The sequence below is a fragment of the Podarcis liolepis genome (genome assembly GCF_965112155.1).
Source record: "Podarcis liolepis genome assembly, chromosome: Z".
Lineage (NCBI taxonomy): Eukaryota > Metazoa > Chordata > Lepidosauria > Squamata > Lacertidae > Podarcis > Podarcis liolepis.
The window spans coordinates 45214450-45230817 of NC_139570.1; the positions used below are offsets into that span (position 1 = coordinate 45214450).

A 16368-nucleotide genomic window follows, 5' to 3' on the forward strand; every position below is an offset into this window, starting at 1 on the left:
CTCTTCTTTTCTTATGTCTGCAGCAGCACTCTCCTGGGTGATGTGGGCACCATTAGGCAGTTGAATGTCCATGCATATTCTGTCTATTTTCCTCCCTTCCTCCCACCCACCACTTCCGCACCGCCCCAGTGCTGGCAACCCACGCTATGCTACGGGGGGACAGTTTTTGGCACTTTCTTAATGCTTGAATGAGAAAACATTGAGGAAGGATCATGGTGTTCCAACACCAGTTGGCTAATGGCACACACCCGGCATCCTTGTGTAGCTGAACATTGTAGCAAGCAAACAATATTTCAGGCAATCTAATATGTCGTTATTAAACCTTCCATATATCTTGGCAAATGTTCATCAGAAATATTGCACATAGACTCTCTTGGAGAATTGAGATCCAACTTGCAACATCTAAATTAGTAGCTCTTCAGCAAGGACACACAACTGCTGTTGGAAGAGCCACTTCGTATTACTTGCACCATTATGATAATGATGGGTGAGGAAAGCAGAGATGGCAGAGGGGAAACAAGTGTTCAGTATAATTGGTTTAATTCACACTGCAATGGGAATGGCTATGTGTATTGGTGAAAGGGTTTGATTGGAAGACTCCACTGAAGCTAAATTAAAAGCAAAAAAAGGACCCCATAACTTTTACCAAGTTGATAATTAATCAGTGTTGTTTTCTGCTAGCTAACTTGTGAGTGTTTAACCTTAGATCAGGTGATTAAGGTAATGAATTGTAAATCATTATGAAGGAAGTTGCCTTTGGTCTTTGTTCTCAGACTCTATGGGAGTAAGAATGTAAATGAAGGTCTCCAGGTAAATAGCCTCAGGCATGATGCAGACTGGAATACAGGCGGTGGGAAGAGACAGTCCTCTGCTTCTAGGTCTTGCGTATTTCATATTTTGTAAGATGCTGAGCCTATGCGTTGGACTGGTATATGTCTTAATGAACTGTTTAGATGTATCATTTGATGTTTCTGTTTTGTTTTGAAGAAAGTGCTGCAAGTAAAGTTTTAATGACACTTACGGCAGTGGTGGAGTTTAAAGCTCCGGCACCAGGCGGTGGAGAGCAGGTGGGGGTGGGGATGGCACATGTCCCAGGGGTGTGGCATGCCGCCTGCAGGGGCGTGGTGTGTGTCCTGGGGGCGTGGTGCACCACCTGTGGGGCATGGCATCCAGCGCGGGTAGGGGGGCAGCTGCAATGGCACCCCACTGGGATCGCACTGCTGGGAGCAGTGCACTCCCCCGCACTCCTCTTCCTGCGCCAGTGATTTACGGGCCTTGACAATGTTTTATTTCTGAAAAGGACTCAGTTTTCATGCAACCAGTCTCTTCAAACTGCACAATATTAATATCTACATCAACAAGATGAATAGGTCATCATGGCAATGGAGGCCTGCATCCCATCCTGCCTTAACAGGAAACCAGAAGTGAAATGGGACTAAAAGGACCACGTCACTCATGGACAATTTTCTTTGGACAACATTCCAGCGGTGGGAGGGGTCAGAGGGAAAAGTGGCTGAAGCAATAGATGTGGCTCTTGCCTTTTTACAGTAGGCTACTTGTCAACAACAAGGGACATGGGTGGCGCTGTGGGTCGAACCACGGAGCCTAGGACTTGCCGATCAGAAGGTCGGCAGTTCGAATCCCCACGACGGGGTGAGCTCCTGTTGCTCGGTCCCTGCTCCTGCCAGCCTAGCAGTTCGAAAGCACCTCAAAGTGCAAGTAGATAAATAGGTACCACTGCTCTGGTTCAGGGGTCCCTTTACCTTTACCTTTACTTGTCAACAACACACTTTTGAATTCAATGCAGGATTCCATACACAAGTACACCTATTCTGCTACTCAATTCTTGCAAGCAAGATGCATTATCAGAGTGCAAAAACACATTCCAGCCAGGCTAAAGAACTTGAGAAGGCTGTAAAGCAAAACTTGTAAGAGGTGTGGCCCTGGGGTGGGGGAGGGTAGCTTGACGATGGGCATGACCTGGCGATAGTCTTGGGGGCTTGATAGGAATGCATAGGGAGCCATATTTGGCCCATAGAACTGAGGTTTCCCACCCACAAGCTAAGTAATGAAGGGTTGAAATTAAGCTGGCATCATGTGAGATGATGGTAGTCAACAAAGCTTTCTTTGGGGGAAACTGAAGAAACTGTCACTTCTGTCTCCATTTCCCTAAAGTAAATAAAGCAATCTGTATTGCAACGTATTGTGTGTCTTTGCCAGGACACACAGTCAGAACATCATCTTCTACCTTGGGACCACTTCTGGTATTTCATTTTGGGAAGAAGCTGGCAGGAGGGAAGAGGGTTTTCAGAAAATCTCTCTGACCTTTCAAAGAGGTCCCTGTGAGCCAAAGATGTTTACAGGAGTGAAGAATTCAATTACTTGCTACGTGATACTGTTGCGAACTTAGGCTAGATCTCAACGCAAGGGAGAGAAAGATTGTTCCAGATAGATAATATAATTATATCATCACTTGGCTCCTGCATCAAGGCTCCCAGCTAGGATCAAAGCTGCTCTGACAATAGGGCAAATGATGAATTTGCACCATGCACAGTCCTAATGGAGTGTGGGTATGGGTGCATATCAGAAAATAGGGTATACTTCCAGGCTGCTGACGACCCTAATAACTAGGGATGTTGAACAACAGGAGTGGGAGTTTCTCCCACATTACTTTATGGTCTAGCTCCAGCCAAGCTGAGATTTTTAGTCCTAAACAAACAATGTATATCTATAGGATACCAGGTTTGGGAAAGCTGGTCTAGAACAGTGTGCAAATGACCTTTTGAAATTTTGCTCCCTATTTGTAGGCAGAAATTGGGGAGGGGGCATTTCACCAAATTCCTCCAGTGGAAAATGCCCCAGTAGCACAATGGGTCAGTGTGTTTTTCTGTTAATCGAGTCACTCAGGTTCTGCTGCGGGCAGGATCCCTGCATTTCAGGGAGTTGGACTAGATGACACTTGGGGTCTCTTCCAACTCTACAATTCTATGATTCTCCAACAGTTGCTCATGGGCCAGGCTCACCATTAGCTATGGCAATAGCACAGATTCTTCATTCCCCACCCCCCGATTTCTTCCGGTTCCTGCAAGTGCCAGCAGCAGCATTGATTGTGCAGCCTGCCTGACCCCCAGTATGCATCCCCTCAACAGTGCCTTGCACCTATCATCATCCATGAACATCATGGTGAGGAATAATAAAATTGTGGAGAATATTCAAAGGACAATTCTGCACATTTAGAGTCAGGAAAGTAAAATAAAATTGCAGAAATTTTCTCAAATTTGTATTATGACAAATTTTGGATCCGTTCTATATTTAAAAAACTGCTCAGTTGTGTGGCCTGGTTGCGTAATTTTACAGCCATCTATTAAAGTTTTATCAAGAATAAAGGATAAATATTAAACTAGACTTTTGTACATGCATTTGTAAAGCTTTGTCATTCATGTAGTTTCATTGTGATCAATTAGGAATTATAGGGAGTAAGTAAGCTACCAGTTCAGTCTGGATGTTGGCTGCACCTGCACAGAATCTTATTTTTTTTATATCCTGAAATACAGCTCCCATAATTTAGGGATGGGGAACCTGTGTTCCTCCCGACGTTGTTGGACTACTACTCTCATCATTCCTGACCATGGACCATGCTGCCTGGAATGCTGGCAATGCTGGATGGAAGTTGGGGTCCACTGTATTATTTTGGACCGATTGCTGTATAAACCACCTTGGGAGTATTGTCGCTGAAAAGCAGTGTATAAACAGAAGGAGGAGGAGGAGGAGGAGGAGGAGAAGGAGAAGGAGAAGGAGAAGGAGAAGACGCAGCCGCATTCAAGTCCAGCTTTATCAGATGCACAGATGTGTTCAGTGGTGTGCAGTGAAATTTTTCATAGGGGAACTGTTAGGGCCAGAGTTGCCAGGTTGCGAGGGCGATTGGGAGGGGGGTGTTGTTGTGACATCATGCATGTGAGCATCACACCTTCCTGCCTAAGCCAGGCAGAAGCTTCTCAGGCTTTGGGAAGGAGGCACCAGGGCAACATTTTAGGGACTAGCCTAGTCCCCCTAGTCCACTGACCGCACGCCACTGGATGTGTTGTTTACAGAGGGAAGCAAAACACATTTCTAAAGACTACTCTTTTCTGCTCTGGCTGCCTGTAAGTATATATGGGTCAGTATATTTCTATTTTGGTCTGCTTCCCAGTCATAGTTCCCATCTATCCCATGTATACAATTTCTGCATCAGAAGCATGTTGATGTCAGGAAGTTCTTCCACCTAAACATTAGGAAGAACTTCCTGACAGTAAGAGCTGTTCGACAGTGGAATTTGCTGCCAAGGAGTGTGGTGGAGTCTCCTTCTTTGGAGGTCTTTAAGCAGAGGCTTGACAACCATATGTCAGGAGTGCTCTGATGGTGTTTCCTGCTTGGCAGGGGGTTGGACTTGATGGCCCTTGTGGTCTCTTCTAACTCTATGATTCTATGTTTTTAAAAATAGCACATGACCATGTTATGCTTGTATTTTTAATCATATTTTTGGACCATATTGTATGCATCTTGGGTTATATTTTGCATATATTTTATGGGAATCTATGCATAAATGAAATGTAATGAATTAATATTCCATGCACATTTTTTGCAAATTTCTGTATTTTTTTTCATAGATGACCAGCTGCAAATTTCAAATACGTGGTATCTGGCCAGTATCTGGCTTTACTCAATGTGTTGTTCTAGATGGTATGAATCTGTTTGGTCTACATCACTGAGCAGACAGAATGAAATTCATAATCATCCTCAGCCAGCTAGGACCTCAGATTGCTTCCTTGTGTCAGTGAACACTCTCCACAATTCCATGAAAGCTGGAGAGGTTGCATACATTGCATGCCCTTGTTAGTTGGTCTGTCAGCTCTAGATCCATTTGGTGCAGTAGAGCAACCCATGTAATTACTCAACAAAAGTACAATTGATTTTTTTTAAAAAAGGTGAAAGTAGTGCTCTGCAAAGGAAACAATGACTCATCACTCATCCAGCCACCCAGCCACCCCTGTGATGGTCAGGAAGGACTGCCAGGCTTAGAAGGAGAAACATTTTCACTGGGAGGGTACAAAAATAGCCAGTGTGTTGGAATGGGGTCACTTTTTTCCACTTGCTATGCTCTTTTTGTGAGTCAGTCTATTTTAAAAGGGGACTGGTGTCAATGCCTGTGCAAAACTGAAGTAGTTCTTCATGCTCAGAAGAACAGTTTCGCAAGCAGTTAAAAAGTCAGTTCATATAAGCTTCCTCATTTCCTCTCCCTCCCCCCAGCAATTTACAACTTGTGCCAAGATAATCTGAATTCAGCCCTTTCCAATGAGAGCCTTGATACTCAAGTCATACAAAACCCTCCTAGGGAAACACTTTCCCATGAGGGCCTTGATACTCACATCATACAAATCCCTCCTCATCCTCATACTAACAAACACATAAGCTGGGACCTCTAGGGGAGAGATATTTAAGCAGTATCACTGGGGAAAGTGTTCACTTGTTTCCTTGCCATTCTGGGATTCTGAAGTCAAAATAAAAAAAAAATTCCTTCCAGTAGCACCTTAGAGACCAACTAAGTTAGTTCTTGGTATGAGCTTTCGTGTGCATGCACACTTCTTCAGATACCTGCACACGAAAGCTCATACCAAGAACTAACTTAGTTGGTCTTTAAGGTGCTACTGGAAGGAATTTTTTTTTATTTTGACTATGGCAGACCAACACGGCTACCTATCTGTAACTGGGATTCTGAAAATTAGTGAAATTCATGGAGGTTTTCAGTGGCTACCATCCACAATGGCAATGTTCTGTCTCCACTGCTGGAAATAGTATGTTTCAAAATACCTGTAGGTGGGAATCATGTCAAAAGAGCACTGTTGTGTTCAGGTAGTTTTATGGGCTTCTCATGGGCATCTGGTTGGCCGCCGTGAAAACCAGATGCTAGGCTAGATGGGCCCTTGTCCTGAAGCAGCCGGGCTCTGTGCCTTCATGTTCATGCAATTCAAACACCTCCACTTGTGAAGAAGGTTCAAAGCAAGTTATAAGGCTGGGGAACTTGTCGCGGAGCAAGGAGAAGTTGTGAAGTAACACACCCTGCACTTGCAAATAAACAAGGAATCAAACAAGCAAAAGGCTTTACCATGTTGTTGTTTTTCAATGCAGTTTGGAAATTGTAGTCCAGCAATATCTGGAGGGCCACAAGTTGCCCATCCCAGTGTTAGGCGGGAATGATCCATAAGCAATAAACACAAGATTTTATAGGATCAGACAGAATAGTATCTGATGGTGAGCAAGCTTTCAAAACTCAAAATGTTTGCAACATTTCTGTTAGTTCTAGATAAAAGTATTTCCCTACAGCTAGATGAGAATATAAAGACCACAAATGGCAAATTGTCAGTCACTGAGCTGCCTTTGAAATGCATCTGGAAACGCAATTTGGTATCAAATAGGGATGGGGGAGTTGTAGCCTTCCAGATGTTATTGAACTATAACTCCCACCATCTCTGATCATTGGCTGTGCTGGCTGGGGCTGATGGGAGTTGGAGTCCCCCAACAATTGAAGTCTGTTATGCCCATGTACATTACGGCCTGCTCAATTCAATATGCCTTATTTCTATATGCAATTCAATATGCATAGGATGGGGGGGTACCTTGAAGGCATCCTCTGATTTCTCAGTTACATTTAGAGAATTCAATGAACTGAACAGTTACAAGGAAACAAGATGAGCAATTTTTATTCACTCATTTCATGAGAGCAAACAAATATAAGGTAAATTAAATTCCAGAGGAAGGAAGCATATCAAATGAAAACAAATTTAGGGATTTTTTTGTTTCATTTTTTAATTGAATTAAAATAAATAATTTGGAGTCAAGGAACATCCTCAGAGGTAAGGTGGATGTAAACCATTCTTAAGGATAAGTGAACATTCAAGTCTAATTTTGCAAAATTGGAATCCTTCATTCTTACTGAATCTCTGCAAATCAAATCCACCTCTGTGACTTTTCTGCTTGCTTCGAATGACTCATCCTGGTCTCCCATCAATGCACTCAATATATTTATTTTTTCAGAAACAAAGCATAACTATTTCCAGTAAATTCCCTTAATTAGTTAATGCTTGCAAAGTGCACTGATCAACTGCAGTGCGATATAATTGCAGAGTACTGCTAATATAATTGAGCTGAATTGTGTCACTTCTTCAGCTTGCTTGAAGCTATGAGAAAATCACCTTTCAATATAAAGCTTTTAGCAGATGAGGGAATCAAGGGGGGAATAAAAACTTGAAAGGCCTCAGTCCTGATTACACTTATCCATATGTTGCATTGGCTTCACAACAGTCAGTTCATCACAGCAACTAATTAATCCCATGCCATATTCCCATAGCATTTCCATATATGTGATGTCCAGTTGATGTGATATATAGAATGTTTATCAAGATTTTAACTAGTGAAGAGTAAGATCCAGGTTTATGTTTTTTAAATAGTACTGCTATTGTCTGTAAATAGTTTCCAAGACTGGGTGTAATGAGTGGAAAAGGAGTTAATTAAATGAAATTAAACTCATGAAGTCTCAAGGTAGGATTGAGACGCTCCCCTTCCTGAGCCCTGGAGAGTCTTTGTCAGCCAGTGTAGAAAATACTGAGTTGATAAGACCAAGGGTCTGATCCTGTATATGGCATGGGAGCATGTGGTGCTGTGGTCTAAACCACTGAGCCTCTTAGTCTTGTTGATCAGAAAGTTGGTGGTTTGAACCTGTGTGACGAGGTGAGCTCCTGTTGCTCTGTCCCAGTTCCTGCCAACCTAGCAGTTCGAAAGCATGCCAGTGCAAGTAAATAAATAGGTACTGCTGCGGTGGGAAGGTAAACGGTGTTTCCGTGTGCACTGGTTTCCGTCATGGTGTTCTGTTGCACCAGAAGTGGTTTAATTCATACTGACCACATGACCCAGAAAGCTGTCTGTGGACAAACGCCAGCTCCTTCAGCCTGAAGCAAGATGAGCCCAGCACTCCATAGTCACCTTTGACAGGACTTTGCCATCCAGGGGTCCTTTACTTTACCTTTTTTTACCTGGATATGGCACCTAATTGCTTTAATAGGGAATATGTATATAATCTTGCATGCAGATCATTGTTTCATGACCATGCATGTGTATAAATCACTGGGGTTTGGGGGGGGGGGTTAAACTTTTTTTTATTCAAAATTAAAACAACACATATTATCCAGAAACATATCATCCTTATTTGTTTCTCCATTTTTCCTCCCTCCCCCCACCCTCCCACACAAAACCCACCCATCCCCACCCTCCCGACTTCCCTCAGTTCCAGTCTTTGGTTTCTCTAAGAATGCTGTTTTCTGCATGTTACACAGTTGTATAGATCCTCAAATTATTTAGCTGATTATCATCAATAAAAAAGTTTGTGGATGTTTATTCAAAGCCAGCCAAGGAGTCCAGTTCGCTTTGTTGCGACTTCAAATACTTTGTAAAGGGTTCCCATTCATCTTTGAAGTCACAGTTATCCTTTTCTCATAGCTTATATGTCAATTTTGCCAGTTCTGCATAGTCCATCTTTTTTTCTTGTAATGATTATTTAGTTGGGGTTTCTTCAATCTTCCATCCTTGGCAGATCTTTCCCTACAATCCCTATAAATCACTGTTTGAATACACTATGAGCTTTATCCAAGTTGCATCATACTTAAAAGCAGTTCCATTGAACGAGGTTGCTAATTTAAGTTCCACTATTTTAAATTACTCCACTGTAAGCTTGCCTAATTGGGACACGGGTGGCGCTGTGGGTAAAACCTCAGCGCCTAGGACTTGCCGATCGCATGGTCGGCGGTTCGAATCCCCGCAGCGGGGTGCGCTCCCGTCGTTCGGTCCCAGCGCCTGCCAACCTAGCAGTTCGAAAGCACCCCCGGGTGCAAGTAGATAAATAGGGACCGCTTACCAGCGGGAAGGTAAACAGCGTTCCGTGTGCTGTGCTGGCTCGCCAGATGCAGCTTGTCACGCTGGCTACATGACCCGGAAGTGTCTGCGGACAGCGCTGGCTCCTGGCCTATAGAGTGAGATGAACGCACAACCCTAGAGTCTGTCAAGACTGGCCCTCACGGGCAGGGGTACCTTTACCTTTAAGCTTGCCTAAGGGTGAAATTCAATCCCCACCCCACATCAGTGTGGCTTTGTTAAGTGGCAAGATTGAGATGGGATAGGGCCTGATTGTGATGGCAATCAGACCAGATGAGAATCTAGCTCAGCCCCTTCTCTCCCTTGGAACATCCCATTTCAAAGCTTTCTGATCTTGCTGGTTGGCCTCCTGCCCACCCATGCACCTGGGTGAGATTGGCACCAATCGAGTGATGCAGGGCTGGCACAGCCATTAGATGGGGTGAGGCCATCATGTCAGGTGGTGGAAGCCTCCAGGGTGGTGTCCCATTGGTGCCCTGCATGTCCTGCTGCCTCTGCCACTGGTGGAAAAATGGTGCAGACATCAGTGCTGATTTCATGTGTGATTGTGCCAATTCGCAGCAAGGTCTCACCAAAACTGCACGAGAGCTAGCAGAGTGTGTGAGATCACACATGATATCAAAACAATCTCTCCCGAAATCAGTGCCAGTGCCAGAGGTGTTGGGACTGGCAGTGCAGGCAGCATCAAGTCAGGGCAGCACTTCGCATTTGTGAGGCCAGCTTAGCCTTCAGAACTGAGAAGTGGAACACTCAGTTCACACCCACTCACCCCAAACCCAGGAATATGGGGGTTGGGGGTTGGATTGCTGTATAAGTCTCAGTTCAACTCTATGCTTTACACATATATGTCATGGGTAGGCAAACTGGCCCAATCACCTTCTAAATCCAGCCTGTGGACAGTCCGGGAATCAGCATGTTTTTACATGAGTAGGATGTATCCTTTTATTTAAAATGCATCTCTGGGTTATTTGTGGGACATAGGAATTCGTTCATCCCCCCCCCCAAAAAAATAGTGTGCCCCCCCCAAGGTCTGAGGGACAGTGGACCGGCCCCCTGGTGAAAAAGTTTGCTGATCCCTTTTATATGTGTTGCTTGCAGCACTGCCTAAACCAAAGTGAGCTCTGTAATGTGTATAACAAAAGCAATATCTATGTTTTCCTTTTAATAAATTGCTCCCATCCAGCTCCTTTTCACTTAATTTTTTAAAAAACAAGAACCATCCCATTACAATGCTTTCAGGAGACCAGAAAGCCACAATAAGGCCTTCAGATATTAGATGTACTCTTAGCCTATCAAATATTAGATATGCATAAATATTAGATATGTTTGGGGTAGTTTGGCTCCCGTAATGTTTATGCGAATGAACACAGCAAGACTTCACAATGGAATGGAAGCTGGTGATGATGATGGAAAGAAAATCGAATTGCTTGCTTGCATTTGTGTTGGTTCTCTGCTGTTATCCCCCACAAGGATTCCTTCTGTTAGGCAAGCTGCAAATTTGAGTTTAGAAACCAACAGAGGTTGTTGGGGTTTTTGTTTTGTTTTTTTTTAAACTAAGAATGTGCAAGATCCTCTTGAGAAATTTCTCTCCTCTCAGCAAAACTATTTTAACTTCTTAGCTACAGCAAAACCCCAAGGTATACCTACCCAAAATGCAAATTGTAGACCAAATACAATGATGACGCTACATTTAAACACCCACATAAAGGTAGACTGGTCTGATCTTGAAAAATGGTGGCTGAAAGTAATAACCCAGAATACTCTTGGTACTTTAAACTTTGGGGGATTCTAAGTGGATAGCCTTCCTCCTATATCACACCTCTTTTATTCTCCACCTTCCTTGCAGGGCTGTTTGTAAGGCAGAAGTAGGGAACCTGTGGCCCTTCAGATATTGCTAAACATATGAAGGGCCACAGATTCCCTGCTTAGAATCCCCCAAAGTTAAGTAAGACACCAAGAGAATTCTGGGTTATTACTTTTGGTCAGCATTTTCCAAGATCAGGCCAAATGGACAAATTTGTCAATTTTGACCTAAGTATATGTCCAAAGACATAGGCTTAAGGCAGGATTTGGAGAAAGGGATTGGCCTGTAATTGCAGTAATAATGGAAAATACTCTATTCCAAATGATTTTAACATGGAGGCATTCCTACCAAATATGAATAAATGAACCAAGCATTGAATAGTTCTTCCAACATAAAAGGAAAAGGAAGGGATTAATTTTGGCTAGCCTGACTGACATCCAGTGCTGTTGGAGGATGACCTTGAGCAAGGCCATCATTATGCACCTTCAGGCACTAGGCAAAAACATTGGTTTTTAACTAGGCCTTTGACTAATTGACATCCAATGCCCTTTAAAAATGTGTGTGGAGGTACTGGGTTGCTTTTGCTTTTATTTTGATTATGTATTTTGTGTTTTTATATTGTTATTTTATCTTGTAAACTGCCCTGAGACCTGTAGTTGTTGGAAGGAAGGAAGGAAGGAAGGAAGGAAGGAAGGAAGGAAGGAAGGCAGGCAGGCAGGCAGGCAGGCAGGCAGGCCTCCTGTAAGCAAAGAGAGATGGTTTTGAGCAGGGGAATGGTCCAATGCAAAGCAAGCCCATAGGGAAATTCGTCTTGCGGAAAGACTCAAAAACGGTAAACTCTTTCGTCTTGCGAGTTTTTCGTTTTGTGAGGTGTTCGTCTTGCGAGGCACCACTGTAGTTGATTTGCAGACTTCCGGTGCTTGCCACCATGGTGAACAGCAGCTCCCACCATAGTGGATGCCGGGCATGCAGCCAATTAAGGATAATTTGAGAGTAATTATCCTTGCAAGCTCCCTCCCCCCCCCCCGGTAGGAGGGGTGAGCTTTCACTCGCATATTGTCCGGGACCTGCCTCCCGCTTCTACAGAATGCAGGGGGCACTGCATGTATCGGAAACTCTCCAATGCAGCCACCATGAGCAGAAGTTTTTCTGCTAAATGAAGCAGCCACTGAGTGCCAAGGTCTCAATCTGGAGAAGATTTTCATCATAACTGGATTTGTATGTTGGTGGAGAGGAGCCTTTGTTCTCTCTTTATATATTCACTATGTCATTTTATGAATTGGCAACTGAAGAAAAATTAGCTACTAATGGAATGTAATTAATAATGGATTGCAAATATTAATGGAATGCAAAGGGGAATAAAAAATAACTTTACAATGCTTATGGATTAATTGAAAGAATGGAACTGTGTGGAAACATTGGGATGTTTTTTGACAATACCCTCAAATGAGGACTATAACTTTGATTTATTACGGTGCTGGCATGATATTAGCTTGTTATTGGACAGGAAGGAAATAAAAATAAGTGCTGGAAGTCTGCCCGGAGTAATGACCAGACACCAGACCTCTTTCGGTTTTCAGAAGAGCAAGATGGCGAGAGGCCGTTACGCAGCAAAATTGAGTCCTTGGAGTGGGGGGGGGGGATGTCAAAAATGATTGAGTACAACAAAAAAGTAAGGACGAATGTTAAAAAAAAGTCTTCCACACAGAACGTTACAAGACTTAAACTCTTCTTGCAAAATAAAGGATATGGAATAGTCAAATTCAAATGAAAGTCATCACAGCAGTGGCTGTTAAAATAAAGGAGCAACATCGGAACTGTATTATTTGGATTAAATAAGAGGATTGGAGCAGGCACAAGGAATAATAGCATCTTCCAAAAATCAGAACATAGGAAGTCATCCAAAATGTTTAATTTGGAATCTTTTAATTGTATTATGATTTGGTATTGTATTAATGTGGTTTATATTGGATTGTTATTAATGAAAAATTAATAATTTTTTTTAAAAAAAAATAGAGAGTTGATTTGCAATCCTGCTACCTTGTGATACATTTTGTCACTTAAGTGCCTCAAGAACTGTTACTGGATTTTGTAAAAATAAGAGGGTGTCATCTGCAAACATATTTGCTTTGTGTACCTTATCCCACATGGTGACCCTCTATACAAGTGTCTTTGCATAGTTGGATGGCTAATATCTCTATGACCAATGCAAACAACAATGGTGACAGAGGATAGCCCTGTTGCTTGCAGTGTAAGAGAACTACAGCCTGAGCATTACAGCCACTGATTGAAATGATTGCCTTGGAGTATTGTTCCACACTGAGGTGCAAGAACTTCGATCCAAATTTTGATTTGGTTAGTAGTTTGTCAAAAACAGTGAATCAACTCTATCAAAAGCCTTATAGGCATCAAGAGAGATTAGTTTGTCAGCTTTTTTCTTTCTATTCTACTCATGTATATGTTTAGTATTCTTCATGGGACATGAGGTGCTTCTTGCTGGCATGAACCCTGCTTGGTCTGGAATTATGTATTGAGAAATAAACATGTTTAGCTACCTGATCATTATTGCTGTAAACAATTTCACATCTACATTAATGAAAGCTATTGGTCTATATGACTCAACTCCAGCAGGGTCTTTCCCTGGTTTCAAAAGTAGCATCAGTTTTGAAGAACATCATATTTGTGGTACACGTTCCCCTTCTAGGATTGAACTGTATAGTTCAGTCAGTCATGGGACAAGCTCATTGTGAAAAACTTTAAAAAACTCTCCTATAAAGTCATCCAATCCTAGTGACTTTCCAGATTTTAATTTCTTAATTGCCTTTCTCTTGAGAGATGCGTTGGTTTAGTTACTATCTGTGCTCATCTGACAGTGGCTGAAAATCTACCTCTGAAAGGTAATCGTCTATTAATTTTTGAGGTGGGTAGTCAGATGAGTAGAGAGGAGCATAATATCCTCTGAGTAAGTTGCTGATCTCTGTTGTGTCATTGCATACTGTCCCTTCAGGATTGAAAATCCCAGTAATTAGATTTCTACTTCTACATTTTTTGACAGCATTTGTTAGTAGTTGAGATGCTTTGTTGCCAAATTCATAATAAGTACTGAGGCATGTAAACTTTATAGGCCAACACTAGCACTTTGAATTGAGTGAGATTCAAAATAAAATACACAATAATATACTGATGGATTTTGATGAGGTTATAACTAATGTGAAAATGTGGGGAACTGAACTTACAACTGGGAAAATGAGAAATGGAAAGAAAACATAACTGAGAGGTTTGCTTACCTTATGATTTCCTCCAGATTTCTCTGTTGGTCTCTGGAGGATACTTCAGATTTCTCAAAACTCAGAACTTGACTTACAGGTGTATCGTTTTCATAAAGGTAGAGTAATGTGTAACCAAATTCTACCAGCAAGAGTGATACCCACCTCTTTGAAAGCTGCTGGCAGACGCAATATCCATCACCAGCCATCCACAAGCACTGATTATGTCCCTGATTTTTTTTATATATAAATGTCTTTCAAGTTATAGAATGACCCTGCAATGTTCTCTGCAGCAGCCATTTGGATTTTGTTGTCAGGCGACTTAGTTCCACTCTGGCTCCCACATTTAAGCCGCTAAACAAATGAAAAGCCAAAATTGTCACATTTAAATAGAGTCTGCACATAATCACATTTCAGAATGGTCCTCTGATGCAGGAAGACCAAGTTATGAGCATTATAATATTGAATTTTAAATAATATATTACACAAAATAGCTTCCAATTTGATTTGGGAAGGGAATATATTTTCATGAATTATTGAATATCTGATTATTGTAGAACGCTCTTGCTATCAGGCATGGAACCTGTCATTCTCCTAAACCCGTGATATATGACTTTCATTATCAATATTTAAAGCAACATACAGTATGTAGTGCTGCTGACACAAGAGATGTGGGCTGTACCTAATGTTAGAGAAGGCTCATTGGAATTAATGGGCATGACTAACTTAGGAATACTGTCAAGGGGTCTACTGTGAGTTGAACTTAGCTGGCTATAACCCATGGATTTATCGGCTGTGATGCCTATTAGACACCACTCTTTATTAAGAGGAATGGAGTGTAAAAGCAATTCTCATCTGTGTTCCAACTCTATGATCACACATAGAACCAGTATAACTAAATGGGTTGACTTCTTCTTCTACATTAGAAGCATGGAACCTCTGACCTTATTTTTTCCTGCCAGGCCTCCACCATTTGACCCACAATGCCAATGTAGGCAAGCCATGTCCACCTGTCCTACAGGTGTAGGGCAGGTAAAGATGTGTCTGTATCAAAGGGATTTCTGTGCACTGTGCAAACCCCAATGATCAGGCAAATGTTAGCTCAGACAGAAATGGGTTACTTCACATAATTGTAACACTAGGGACTCAGCTATACAGCTGCAAATAAAACATTTTGACTGTGATGTAAAGTGCAATATACAATTGTTACACCAGATGGTGACAGTGAGCCATAGCAAGTTCAATGCATTTTTCAAAGTGATTTTTAAAAAGCATTTTAACAATGCTTTTAACATGTGTGTAAATTCCACCTAGGTTATTAAGAGATGGGAACCTTGCCCAACTATCAGACTTGGTCCATGGAAAAAGATAATGTTCTGGACCCACATCCAGCTCTTTATCCATGTACTGCATAACTGCATTCATAGCTTGGCTTTTGGTCTCCCACTTGACAAATCTGAACAACTGTGTGAGGTCTCACAGGAAAAGGATGGAGGTAAGCATAATAAAGCTTGTGAGGCACTTCACAACTTGTAAGTTACTGTACTGTACTGTACTGTACTGTACTGTACTGTACTGTACTGTACTGTACTTGAGAGTCCCATGGACTGCAAGAAGATCAAACCTACCCATTCTTAAGGAAATCAGCCCTGAGTGCTCGCTGGAAGGACAGGTCCTGAAGCTGAGGCTCCAATACTTTGGCCACCTCCTGAGAAGAGAAGACTCCCTGGAAAAGACCCTGATGTTGGGAAAGGTTGAGGGCACAAGGAGAAGGGGACGACAGAGGACGAGATGGTTGGACAGTGTTCTCGAAGCTACAAACATGAGTCTGAGCAAACTGCGGGAGGCAGTGGAAGACAGGAGTGCCTGGCGTGCTCTGGTCCATAGGGTCACGAAGAGTCGGACACAACTAAACGACTAAACAACAACAACAACAACTGTACTGTACTGTTACCCACAGATCTCAGGGAGGTTCACAGCACAAAAGTACAACATAAAAAACACAACATAACAAAAATTAAAATAAACCAATAACCTCCCCTCCCAAAAAACATTTAAAAGGGCATTGGATGTCAATCAGCCAAAGGCCTGGGAGAAAACTAACATTTTCACCTGACATCTAAAGGTGTATAAGAAGGATGCCAGCTGAACCTCCCTGGGGGTAGGTGTGATTACATTAGGTATATTAATTTCTGTGGATCTACTCTGAACTGGACTTGGCTACTATCCAGTGGTCTACGCCTTATGACTAACATTGGATACAAGATTGACCATTTTACCTTTGTTGTTGTTGTTTAGTCGTTTAGTCGTGTCCAGCTCTTCGTGACCCCATGGACC

The 16368-nt window shown here is 42.3% G+C and overlaps 1 long non-coding RNA gene across 1 annotated transcript in view; it reads right to left on the reverse strand.

Moving 5' to 3' along the window:
* Window positions 1-16368, reverse strand: part of LOC310698658 — a 268507-nt gene that overhangs the window by 129828 nt on the left and 122311 nt on the right. The gene's annotated exons all lie outside the window — the stretch shown is intronic.